This window comes from Rhinolophus sinicus, chromosome 14 (genome assembly GCF_057876585.1).
Source record: "Rhinolophus sinicus isolate RSI-liver-muscle chromosome 14, RSI-T2T, whole genome shotgun sequence".
Classification (NCBI taxonomy): Eukaryota; Metazoa; Chordata; class Mammalia; order Chiroptera; family Rhinolophidae; genus Rhinolophus; species Rhinolophus sinicus.
The window spans coordinates 78,530,531-78,543,170 of record NC_142514.1 but is presented as its reverse complement, the minus strand read 5'-3'; the positions used below and the strand labels follow the sequence as shown (position 1 = coordinate 78,543,170).

General features: G+C 38.2%; 1 pseudogene; it reads left to right on the top strand.

Moving 5' to 3' along the window:
* The first annotated feature begins 3,180 nt into the window (after nucleotides 1-3,180).
* LOC148755746 (large ribosomal subunit protein eL28 pseudogene) lies at nucleotides 3,181-6,703 on the top strand (annotated as a pseudogene).
* Nucleotides 6,704-12,640: the final 5,937 nt, after the last annotated feature.

Sequence of the window (12,640 nt, the reverse complement as noted above, 5' to 3'; positions counted from 1 at the left end):
CCCATTTCACAAATGTAAATATGTCTACATAAAGAGCTTTAATGACAAAAGAAAAGCGATTTGCTAAGAAAACTAGAAAATTTTATACAAGTTATAATCAATAGCATTCAATACACCTTCTTTGAAGATATTACAATACATGGATACATTCCCTCCTTTTGCAACACTCCAGCCCAGCAACAAGTACAAACTAAGGGAAAAAAAGACCCTCAAGACCAGTAACTGAGCCAAAGCCTCCACATAAATATCACAAGAGGGCCCTATGGCAGAAAGTCCAACCCGCCAAACCACTCATGACTCTGTCAGTCAGAGAGTCCCAATAACAAAGGTGCTAAATAGAAAAAGAGGAGATGAAGAAACTGAAAAACAAAGACCTCCAACTCTAAATAAGCCAGCAAAGGAAAATGTCAATAGACATGAAGAAAATGAATACTAATACATGCCACAATTTGAATCTAAACATGAGTTTACCTTCAACAGAAACTGTTACAAGATTTCCTACTTAAGGTCTAAAAATTTACTTCTAAAAACCTCACATGTTAATGAGGAAGTCACAATGAAACTTAATTAGACACAAATGACACATAAAAGCACTATGAACCAAAACTTAAATGACCCAGCTAAATGAAATTCATTTACAAAAAGACTGAAACGAGACCTGGGTTCACCTAAAATTAGGGAGAAAACAAATAAAAACGTACAGAAAGAAAGGATAAATTAAACAATCTGCAGTCTACATCATTTTCAGACTTTTATGTTGAGAACACATAAAGGACTCGCCCTAACAAAAGAAACAACCCATGCAAAATAATGGATAAAGAAAGAGAAAACCCAAGTGGCAAAGAAACTCACACAAAAAAAGAAATCTTTCCCTTCCGTAGTAAACAACACAACGCAAAATGAAACTCCACTGGTGTGCCGCTTCACTGACATCACAGCGGCAAAAGTTTAGAAATAAACAAAATCAGTACTTTATGGACAAGGAACAGCAGAGCTACGCACCGTCATGTGGAAGTGGGAAGCTGTAAAACTACCTTGAAGAGCAATGAGGCAACACATCACAGATCTGAAGGTGTGTATGACCCCCTATAATCCAACCCCATTCCTAGATAAAGAGCCTACAGAACAGACGGCACCTTGTCCAGGGAGCAGTGCATGTACATTCCCCTCAGCACGTATTAGGATGCACTCTGCAGAATGGATTGTGGGAAATCTTCCTACTGGATAAATATATAACAGTGAAATTGAATAACCCGGAGTTACCTTTTATGACACTGACAGGTTGAATAAATCCTATGAAGAAAAAGGCAAGTGAGATGAATACACACAATATTAATCCATTTAAAGACATTTCAGAAATAAGCAAAACCTAATTATGTAATAATATTCTGAGGGTCAAATAGTTTCAGTTGCAATTCTGTTTGGACGAATTATGGCTTTTAGATGATAATCATAATTATAGGTGCTAGGTTAGGTTTTCTGTGTTGTCACAGTGAATATGACTTAAAATTTAAAAGCCTGGTAGTTTAAAACACACACACACACACACACACACACACACACACACACACACAATTTGAAGGGACTGTTTCAGTGGCAGGTTAATCTTGTGCTGGGTCACCCCAAAGCCACACCTCCCAACCCCACCACAGCACACCAAGGCCTTTAATAAACATCAACAGTATTGACTATATAACCTACCTCCTCCTCTGGGGGTTTAGTTACCACAATGTGTGTTCTCTCCCATTTCATCTTGCCACCTCCACTATCTACTCCAGAAGATAAACCATTGGTTGCAGATATACTGAAATTTGGGGGAGAAAAACCACTAAGCAAAAAGAAAAATTAAAGGAAATTAAGGCAAATGATATATTACTCTGCTCCATAATTTGTGAACTGATTACCTAAAAATTAGAGAACTACTAACAAGAAAATAAAGGTACAGCTGAATGTGATTTTAAAAGCTGATAGATTTCTTTGTGTAAAAGGCTCTGTTTTTCAAATTTACTTAATCTTCAAAAAGGCTTATGTGAATCAAATATAAACCTTACAAATTCAATATAATGTTTAGCTATAAAGATGACAATACCTTTCTTGTTGTTCTCTGTTTTGTCCTGGTGTCATATATTTTTTCATTTCCAGTCTACAAAAAAATGAACACACCATATTTAAATGCTTGCTTATTTGTTTTCTTTTCCTTCTGTCTGTGAGATTTAATATTTGGAATCAGGAATTTCATGGCGCTCACTTAATGAATCCTAAACTTGGTAACATACCCTGTTTTCTGAATGGTACACACGTGTAAGGGTGTAATTACTGGCACATAAAACGTCACTGAGCACAACTGTGCTTTAAATAAAATGGTAGTATACAAACTTAATTCACTACCAACCATAAAAAGACTTTTACTTATGTCTTCTTATGGCCTATTAAACATACAAGCAAATTGAGAAAGACATTCCTTTTCAAATGATTCCCTGAAACTGAGGAGTTCCTCCATGACAAGGAAGCAGAATTCCCTGGAGAAATAACTGATTTAGACAGGGCGAAAGTAGCATCCTGCAGTATTAATTTACAATGTGACTTTTGAATCAAAAAACCAAGCAAGATTTGAATCCCAGCTGTGCCACCAGCCAGCCATGCGACTTGGACCCTAACAGCCCTAAGTACCAATCTCCTAGTTGATGAAAATGAGGGGAAAAATAATAGACCAAGTGGTGGTATTAACATGGAACATAAAGTGATATGGGGTCATGGCATATAAATCAAACATTTAATAAATGTCTTTTTTCATGAGTTTGGTTAACTGCCTTGGTTTTTAACCCAATACAGCAAAGGCCACCCCAAGTCTCACATGACCCAGATTAAGAACAAACAAAACAAGTTCCAGTTCTGCTATTGGTAGAGTAGCTGGTATCTGCCCAACACTCTGACATAATAATTACAAACTCTGGCCAAAATATTGAAAACAAACATCTGAAAATGTTAAAGTATAATTCACAACAAGAAGAAACTGGAGGGGAACCATCTGGTAGAAAAGAAAAGCATTGAGTGAGCTTCCTATTCTCTTTATGAGTTGGGGCCACTGGACACTTGAAATGCACAGAAAAACAGCAAATGTGTTGAAGAATCAGAGGACACACTAAGTGACCACAGCAGCTAGAAAATGACAGGAGATGCATGACTGAAGAGCCACAGAAGGGGAGTCCCGATCTGCATGGCAGCTGCCCAAATACCTGGCAGACCTGTAACTACATGAGTGGAAGATGGACGGACACCCAACAGCCAACTCAGACTAAAGAGTCTCGGCTGCTGCCCACCACAGAGGAGACAGGGTTTGAGTTCAGGTAAGTTCACTGCCACCAAAGCAATCTGAATAACATCAAATGGATGCAGTTTATTATACATAAACCACACCTCATTAAAGTCAACCTCCCCTCAAAAAAGGAAAATAAAGACAGTTTCAGATAAAAGAAATCTAAGAGAATCTGTTTCCATGAAACCTGCTCTACGAGGTCTTCAGGCTGAAGGGAAATGAGACCAAATAGAAATGGAGATTTCAAAAAAAACAAAAAAAAAAGAAGAAGACTTATGTGAGAAGACATTAAAAAAACCCACATTGCTTTTCTCTAAATTTATTTAAAATACACATAACTTCATACAGCAAAGATTATATGCTGTGGGATTATAGTCTATCTATCTCAATGAAATAGAAATGACAAGTACGGCACAACCAAGGAAAGGGGGTAGTACATCAAACTATAAAAGTGCAAGATTCTTAAATTTGTACAGGAAGTGGTACAAGATAAACACAAAGTAGAATGTAAAAGAGTTAAGGACATGTATAGCAATCCCAAGAGGAACCACAAAGATTGAGATAAGAAGTCAAAAAGTAATTAAAACAATTTTTAACAGGTAGGTATTTATCCAACCATATAAATAATTTCATTAATTACAAACATTCCAATGAACAGGCAGAAAGATAAGAAGGAAAGAGACACATATGTGCTGTCTCCAAGAGACTTATTTTAAATATAAACACACAGGTTGAAAGTAAATGGATGAAAAACATAGAACCTGCCGTAAGAAGCGTTATTCTAGTAATAGAATGGAAGGCTATATGAATACCAGATGAAGTAGATTACAAGAAAACGTATTATTTCAAAACACTTAAAAAAAATACAGTCAGTAATAATAACAGGGCCACATCATCGAGGAGCCATAATAAATGTAAGGTGCATGCTGTCATGAGGGTCTCAAAATACATGAAGAAAACTTGACATAATTAAGGGAAAAAGACAAATTCACCAAATGGAAAGCTGATAATATTAACTCCTATCACTCAATTTTAAAAGATTAACCAGTCACCACCCACAAAGAAAAAAAAACCAAACAAAACATCAGCAAGAACAAAGACAGTGTAAGAAATACTATCAGTCATTTATCTGACTTCTAGAGGTCAAAATACCCAATAACTACACAATATAACTTCTTCAAAACTCATCAAGCACATCATACACTGGGCTATAAAAGGAGTCTCGAGGTGTTTTAAAATATTAAAGTCATGATTAAGTAGGAATCACAATCACACACAGATCACATGAGAAGTCAAAGGAATTTAGAGAAAACATAAAACCATCCCTAAAATCTTCTAGAAGATAACGCTGGAGAATTTCTTTGCAGCCTGGGAAGAGGCAAAGTTTTCATAGAATACAAACAACAGTAGAAATAATGCAGAAAATACATGAAATAGGGACTTCATAAAATGTACAACATCTGCTGATCAAGAGATAATATTAAGAAAATGAAAGTCAAGCCAGACTGGGAGAAAAATATTTGTAAAGCCTGTATCAGACAAAGTACTTGTGTCCAGAATGTATAAAGAGATCCTATAATTCTATAATAAAAAAACAATTCAAGTTATTAAATGGCAAATGTTCTGAAGCGAGACCTCACAAAGCAAGACATGCACGTGGCCAAGAAGCACATAAACAAGAACACATTACTAGTCATGAGGGAAATGCACAGTAAAATTACAACGACACAGCAGCATACACAAAGCAGAATGGCTACAATTTAAAAGAGTGCAACCAACTACTGGTAAGGATGTAGAGTGACGGAAAGGTTCACACACCTTCAAACTATTACTCGCAAGTCCACTTGTAGGTATTTACCCAAGAGAAATAAACATATGTCTATAAAGAGATACAAGAATGTTCACAGCAGCTTTTCATAAGAGCAGGGTAGAAAACACTACCCACTGAGTAACTGATATGATCATTTAGAACAAGCAAAACTAATAGATGCAGGGATAAATGAGAACACTGATTGCCATGGGGTGGGAGACAACGAGTATTATTGACTGGGAAAAAGCATGAGTGAATTTTCTGCAGGACTGAAAATGTTCCACACCTCGGTAGGCTGTGAATTACACAGGTGTAAACACCTGTCCAATTCATTCAGTGGTACACCTAAGAATTTTACAATTCACTACATGTAAATTCTTGCTAAATTAAACACACAATACATATTTAATTCTAGTTCAAACAATGCATGCTGAGTATTTGGGGGTGAAGTGTGTTCATACCTTAAGTTTAGTTTGTAATACACCCAAAATATAATGGGATGGATATTCATTTGGTAAAGCAAATACAACAAAATATCAGTATCTGTGTGCTGGTAATATGTTTGTCCACTGCACACTTCTTTCAACATTTCTTCTGTGTGAATTTTATAATCAAATCTGTGAGGGAAGAAAAACACCAAAAGACATATTTGGTTATTTCTGTAGGGATGTTTCTTCCCCTCTCCAATGACTAGTCTTATTTTCTTCCCTTTAGAACCTTATAACACCTGGACACATCAACTAAATAACCTCGTTCTCACGCCTACTCCTTAAGCTTGGACATACTGTTTCCTTATATATTGACCTTGAAACAACCCTAAATTTGATTCCACCATGCTCTCCCAAATTTTGACTTGGTTGATCAGAAGTGGGTCCCACTAAGCTGGCAAAAAGAAAGTCTATAATTGGGTGCTTACAGAAACCTCAACCACCAAAAATTTGGGACTTACTATATGTTAACTTTATAATACCTTTACTTGGGTTATCTCACATGAGGTAGACACCATTGCTGTGCAAGAGGAAACTGAGGCATGGAGATATATGGCCTAATATCCTGTAGCTTAAACAGCGGACATCCTACAGACACAAGCTAAATATACTTAGTATTCATATCTCCATGTTAAAAAGAAGAAAATTGCCCTTTCTGTCTCCCGCTGCTGCAAGGAGAGGCGCTGGCACCTTGTTCATGCATCTGCAACAGAAGGCTGTGCGCAACTGCTCTAGCATCCTGATCAGAAGGAACAAGCCTACATACAGCACTGAGCCCAATAATGTGAAAGCCTGCAACTCCTTCCGCTGTAATGGGCTGATTCACCGCAAGAATATGGACCTGGAGCGAGGGGCCAACCGCAGAGGTGTGGTGGTCGTCATGAAGTGGAGATCTAGCCAGTGAAAGCCATCCACCTCCTACATGAGGACAAACATCAACACGAAGGCTCGGGCCCCCCTCAGCAGCATCCGGAACATGATCGCCGAGGTCTGCGCATGGCCGACACCCACAGCGCCAGTGCCATCCTGCGCAGCCAGGAGCCAGGGACACTGAAGAGGAAGCAGGCTCGCCCCACCCAGGGCTCCTGAGCACCTTCCTGACCACAAGCAATACACCATAAAGCATCAGCTCACTTTCTCCAAATAAAGGAAGGAAGGAAGGAAGGAAGGAAGGAAGGAAGGAAGGAAGGAAGGAAGGAAGGAAGGAAGGGAAGAAGTTGATGTATAAAAAGGTTACTTTTACCAAGGTCATCCACGCCACTAAGTGGCAGGGCTGTACCTGACCTGATAATATCAAGCATTTAAATCTCCCGAATACCAGTCTCATCATATACCACTCACTTATTCTCTATTGGTAAAAGCCAACGGGCCATTTAAGGAAACTGACCAGGGCTTGGGAGGTCTATGGCTGGAGCTGGGCTTCCTGTTACTCTCTAGTCCCAACTTCCTGTAAAACTTTATGGTTCTAACTTCCTGTAGGAGGTGTTATAAGGGAACCATCTTGAGAGAGCGCTTGTTTTGCACGTGGATAATGGCCCGAAAGTGTGTGTTCCCACACTGCTGTGCTGGTTTTGTTTTCTTATCCCCAGTGAACTCTTTTTTTTAAGGCTGGCACAGCTCACAGTGCTCCATATGAGGATCAAATCGGCAAACTTGGTGCTATTCGCACCATGCTCTAAACAACTGAGCTAACTGGCCACCACCTGAATAAACCCTTTTTTTGATGAACTATCTAAAAGGTTATTTTTATCCAATTAACACTATCAATGAACATTTTCATTATAGAAATGAGATTGACATCACAGTAGAGGCAAAATGACAATGTTTAGTGACTAACAATCCCCACAGAGGAAGGGAGGGGACCTAGATAAGAGAGGAGGTAAGATGGGGGGGGGCGGTGTAGAGGGTCATAAAGTTCCTGACAGTTACTATACCTGATAGTAAGAGCAAAATAATCAAGAAACAGTTAAGCACCACCACCACGCCCCAAATGTCTCAACTCAGCAAAATCAGAATAAACACAAATTAAATTAGTGAAATGGCTAACATTGAGCTACAGGTGTCAACCTGAGATTCAGTTAAATAGTTATATTTTTAAAAATTGAAACTGAAGGAAAATAAGCAAAATTTACAAATCTGCACCAGGCTCACACCAAACCAAGCTGATGTTTTTCTCCTAAAGAAATAAACTTTAAAAAGGCAGGGCCGCACATTTCAGGGAGAAACATAAAAACCTGTCTAAAGTACAAACTCATGTTACATCAGTTGATACTAATTTCCTTACGTAAACAAGGTAAGACAACCCATTTCACAAATGTAAACATATGAACATAAAGACCTTTAATGACAAAAGAAAAGTGATTTGATAAAACTACAAAATTTTATGCAAGTTATAATGAATAGCATTCAAGGTGTTACAACACATTGATACAGTCCTTTCTTTGCAACTCTCCAGGCCGGCAACAAGTACAAACTAAGGGGGAAAAAAGACCCTCAAGACCAGTAACTGAGCCAAGGCCTCCACATAAATATCACAAGAGGGCCCTATGGTAGAAAGTCCAAACTGCCAAACCAATCATGACTCTGTTCAGTCAGAGTTCCAATGACAAAGGTGCTAAATAGGAAAAGAGGAGATGAAGAAATAGAAAAACAAAGACCCCCAACACTAAATAGGCCAGCAAAGGAAAATACCAATAGATATGAAGAAAATCAGTATTAGTGCATGCCACAATTTCAATCTAAACATGATTTTACCTTCAACAGAAACTGTTACAAGATCTCCTATGTAATGTCAAAAAATATACCTCTAAAAAACTCACGTGTCAATGAGGAAGTCACAAATGAAATTTAATTAGAAACAAATGACAAATAAAAGCACTGTGAACCAAACTTAAATGACCCAGCTGAGCTGAGACTCATAGGCCTTAGTAATCTTTTCAAAATGTTGAGCAACCGTTATTAGAGTAGTGTCGTTTTAACGTCAAGCTATGCAAAACAAACAAAGATTTATAACAGCAAAATTTTCTATAATAACACATAAGATGTTAAGGTCAATTTGAAGAACAGATCTGAAATGAGAGGCAATACCTGAGGGCCGGCAGCTGAAGGTATTAAAGAACTATGACGTTGTCAGCTGGCACTGCATTTAATTATTTGGCTTGTGCCTGGATTTCATCTATTAATACTTCCAATTCTAGTTTACCACAGGTCTCTGAGTAATGATTTCAAGAGGAAAAAAATCCATGTTTACCAAAGGGAGTAGATCTTAAGTAACACTAAGGAAAGGGCTTTAGGCCAAGGCAGATAAAAAGATTCAATTAATTTTGTTAACTGAGTTTTGCTTATTTCATTCATTTGTTCTACAATTCCAGAAGAATGGAGATAATAAGCATAATGGACATGTTGTAATATTGGACGAATTTCACATACCTGGTATAGCGTTTGTCCTGTAGAGTGGGTTCCCCCATCACTATGCAGCTCTGTGGGGGTTCTCCAAATTGGAAAATCCTTTCTAGAAGTATTTTAGTGGTTGTTGTGACTATAGCGCTTTAACATAGGAATGCTTCTACCCAATGAAAATCCATACCGTTCATCACTAGCACATATTTATTCTTGAGAAAGGGCAATTGGATTAAATTCACTTTTCAAACCTTAATTCTAGCCTATCAAATAGCAATTCTAGCATATCAAATAGGCCTAATTAATTTAATTTCCCTCTGTTGTAAAGAGAGATTCCTTAGGGAAATGTCTCAAGTTATTTTCACATTAAGGTTAAGATTCTATTTAAAATTTGAAATTCTCAAATATATCAAATGTTTTAGAACACTGGGTCAAATAGGATCATAGGTCACTGTGCAACAATACTTAACTATTCATTTAATCATCGCAGGAAAAAAATAGAAAGTTAAATAATAGCTGGAAGCAAAATTTACCTCTTTTATTATTAAGGAGATTTGGTTTACCTAAGTAATCAAAGACCTTATGAAGGAGAGCACAGGAAATCATCTTAATAAAACACAAAATATTTGTTTTCCTTTAAAATTTCTTATTAAGAGCATAGCAAAATACAGAAAAATTTTGTTCTTTTAACAGAGAGAAAAACAAATTCTAATTGTGCATCAATGTGTTTTTGATAGTAAAAGTTAAATAAATCCCTCACAATCTTGGTTAGTTTAACCGTACATAAGATTTCTTTTTCAAGATTCCTTTTCCATAAACCTTCTGTAACTTCCACAAACCTTCTACAACTTTCATAAATCCTTCAGCTTTTTCCTCTCTTATTCTGGAGCAATCATTTTACTTTAGGACAAAATTACTTTCTTTTCCTTTAATAAAAATGCATTTGCATTCCTCATGCCTTCTTTTACCAAACACACATACCCTACACTTTCCATATATTATCAATTTCAATCACCATAACACCTTCCTCTTTATTCTCATCATTTTCCAAGAGATCCCACCTCTTGCCATCCTAATGAGACTAGCCAGATGTGTCTACATCTTAATCTGAGGCACCTTGTACTCCCCTAGCCTTGTAAAATGGCACACTAAGTCTCCAACTCATTACTCTGCTTTCCCACCTTGTCTGTTGGCCCCGAAACTAGCCTCATTGTTGATGTTGACCTTGATCATCTGGATGTGGTATTTCTCAGTGTTCTCCTCTACAAAGTTTCTCTTTTCTCCCCCTTCCCATACTCTTTAGAATAAAGTCATTGCACAGCTCACACTTATGAGTCGGGAGTTACGGTCCCCATTATTCTTACCTCATTTTTAATTGGAATAACTGTATTGTTTCAATAATCTTGAAAAAGAATGGTCTATCTATCTCTTTACAGAGTCTGTGTCAGGGATGCCCCAACATTTAGTTAAGAGCTACATTTCATATCCTTAATGGCTGAAGACCACCAAATGAAGTAGGTACAGAAAGCAAAGTATCTGAGCTAAGAGAAAGGAAGAATGCCATAGCCTACACTTTTCCCTTCTCTGCTGGAAATACAAACAGCTAAGAGTCAAGAACAGTGGTGGCAACCACTATACAGTTCTTCTGAATAAGATTTTGAGACTGAAAAAGTGTGACTGAGACAGTCTTCCTGGATTTGAAGCTCAGCTCCACCATTTTCTGGCCTTTGTGACCCTCAGAAATCCTTAACTTCTTTAAGACTCAGTTTCCCCAACTACAAAATGGGTGTAATGTCAGTATCTATCTAACTAGGTTGTTGAAATTATTTTGGGAGACAAACAATATAAAGCCTTTTACACTTAATAAACACATAACAACGCAATGGGGATATTAGTTAATATTAAAAAGATGTGTCTTTCCTGCCTAGAAATCATGTTACCCTCTCATTGTCCTCTCTGTGCCACTGGCATACCTTATGCCTTCAAGGGGTGGTTGGTGCTGTCTTGAACACAGGTTGGCTTTCAGTCCTCATCAAAGTAGTAAGTAATCTCGAGAGCCGTGTTTTGTTGAATGAGAAGAGTTTTCTTAATTCTAAAAGCCTTCATTTACGTGTTCACAGCAAAGCCTAGAGGTCATTGTGTTATAAGCCACAGTGTGGAGTCAATGGCTCTATGATATAAAGGTGGTTCCTGTGAGATGGCAATGGAAGGACAAGGGAGGAATCAGGAAAGGGAATGAGAGAAGAGACACTGAGGTTCAGAGTTTCTTACCGGTGTCAAGGATTGTTCCTGATCTGTAAGAGACGATCAGTCCCCATGTCTTGGTCTTGGGTGATGAATAAGACATTAGTTTAAAAGCTAAGACAGCTTGAGAGAGAATCTGAGTCTGCCTAGGCTGATGCTCTGCTTCTCCCCATTGGCGCCCTACCAGGCTTGCTTTGGTAGGATCGGGGGACTAGAGATGGGCTCCAGGGAGCATTGAAAAGGTCCTTCTTGTGGCATGGAAGAGTTCCTGGAAGAACCCATGAATAATTTAGAAGAGCGCACAGAATGAAGAGTCACTTTGACTGCCCAGGGTTCGCCATGTATGGGCGTGGTTACAGGAGTGTCATGGCAGGGGACAGCCCAGAGACAGGAGCCACAGGCAGGCTGAGCAGAGCCTCACAAGTACCAGTGGAGGGCCAGCAGTGAGACCCAGTCAGCAGAGGAAGTTTGCCAGGTTTCCTGGAGCGGTTGCCCTGCTAAAAGTTCTGAAGGGACACACCATTACTGACATCAGTGGTGGGTGAAGCCGGGGCAGAAGTCTGTGCCCCAAAATTAGATGAGAAAAGCTACTTCTCAACCAGGGATCAACAGGAGACAGCAGAGTCCGAGAGATCACAGGTGCCTATCTGGCTGGCAGGACCACCAAAGGCTCCTTCCAGACCCATCCGGGGACGTGAGAGAGTCAAGGGACAGACTGGGGGCATAGAATCCCAATGTTGACTTTGAGTTAACTGAATATTTACCTGACTCAAATTTTAAAATGGGAGAAACTATCGAAGAGTGCTTTTCTACATACCTGCACCCTTTTTGTCAGCCTAGTTTTAATTTTTGTTGTTAACCCGTTTTCCATTTTAAACTATTCTTTTCAAAATCCCTTTATTTCTTTTTCCAGTTATCCTGTTTGGGATTTAAAGTTTCATTTTACAAGTTTCAGCAGACTTGAACGTGCTGTGCTTATTTCCAAACAATTGGTTGGGTATCACAATTTAAGAAAATATTGTCAAGATCTTTAGCAAAAAAAGAGACATGCTTCATTCTTAAACTCTTGTTGACAGTTTTCTTTCTAAACACAATCTCTAATATTGGTTGGCTTAATAAGTATTGATGTGTTTGAATTTCCTGTTTTGAGCAAAGCCGTCAAATATACTCATGGATTTGTCTCTCTGATAAAGTAAATCTGGAATGGGTCAAATGTGAAAATATAACTACAAAGAGAGGCAGAATTAATTGCTTCTGATCATTTGCCTCCATCAGGAACATTAGTGCAGTTTGATTATTTGGCTGTAACTCACACATTCTGATAATCCCAGTTTCACTTTATGATTATCTCCTTCTTCTCCCATGACATTGTGGCTTTCCTTT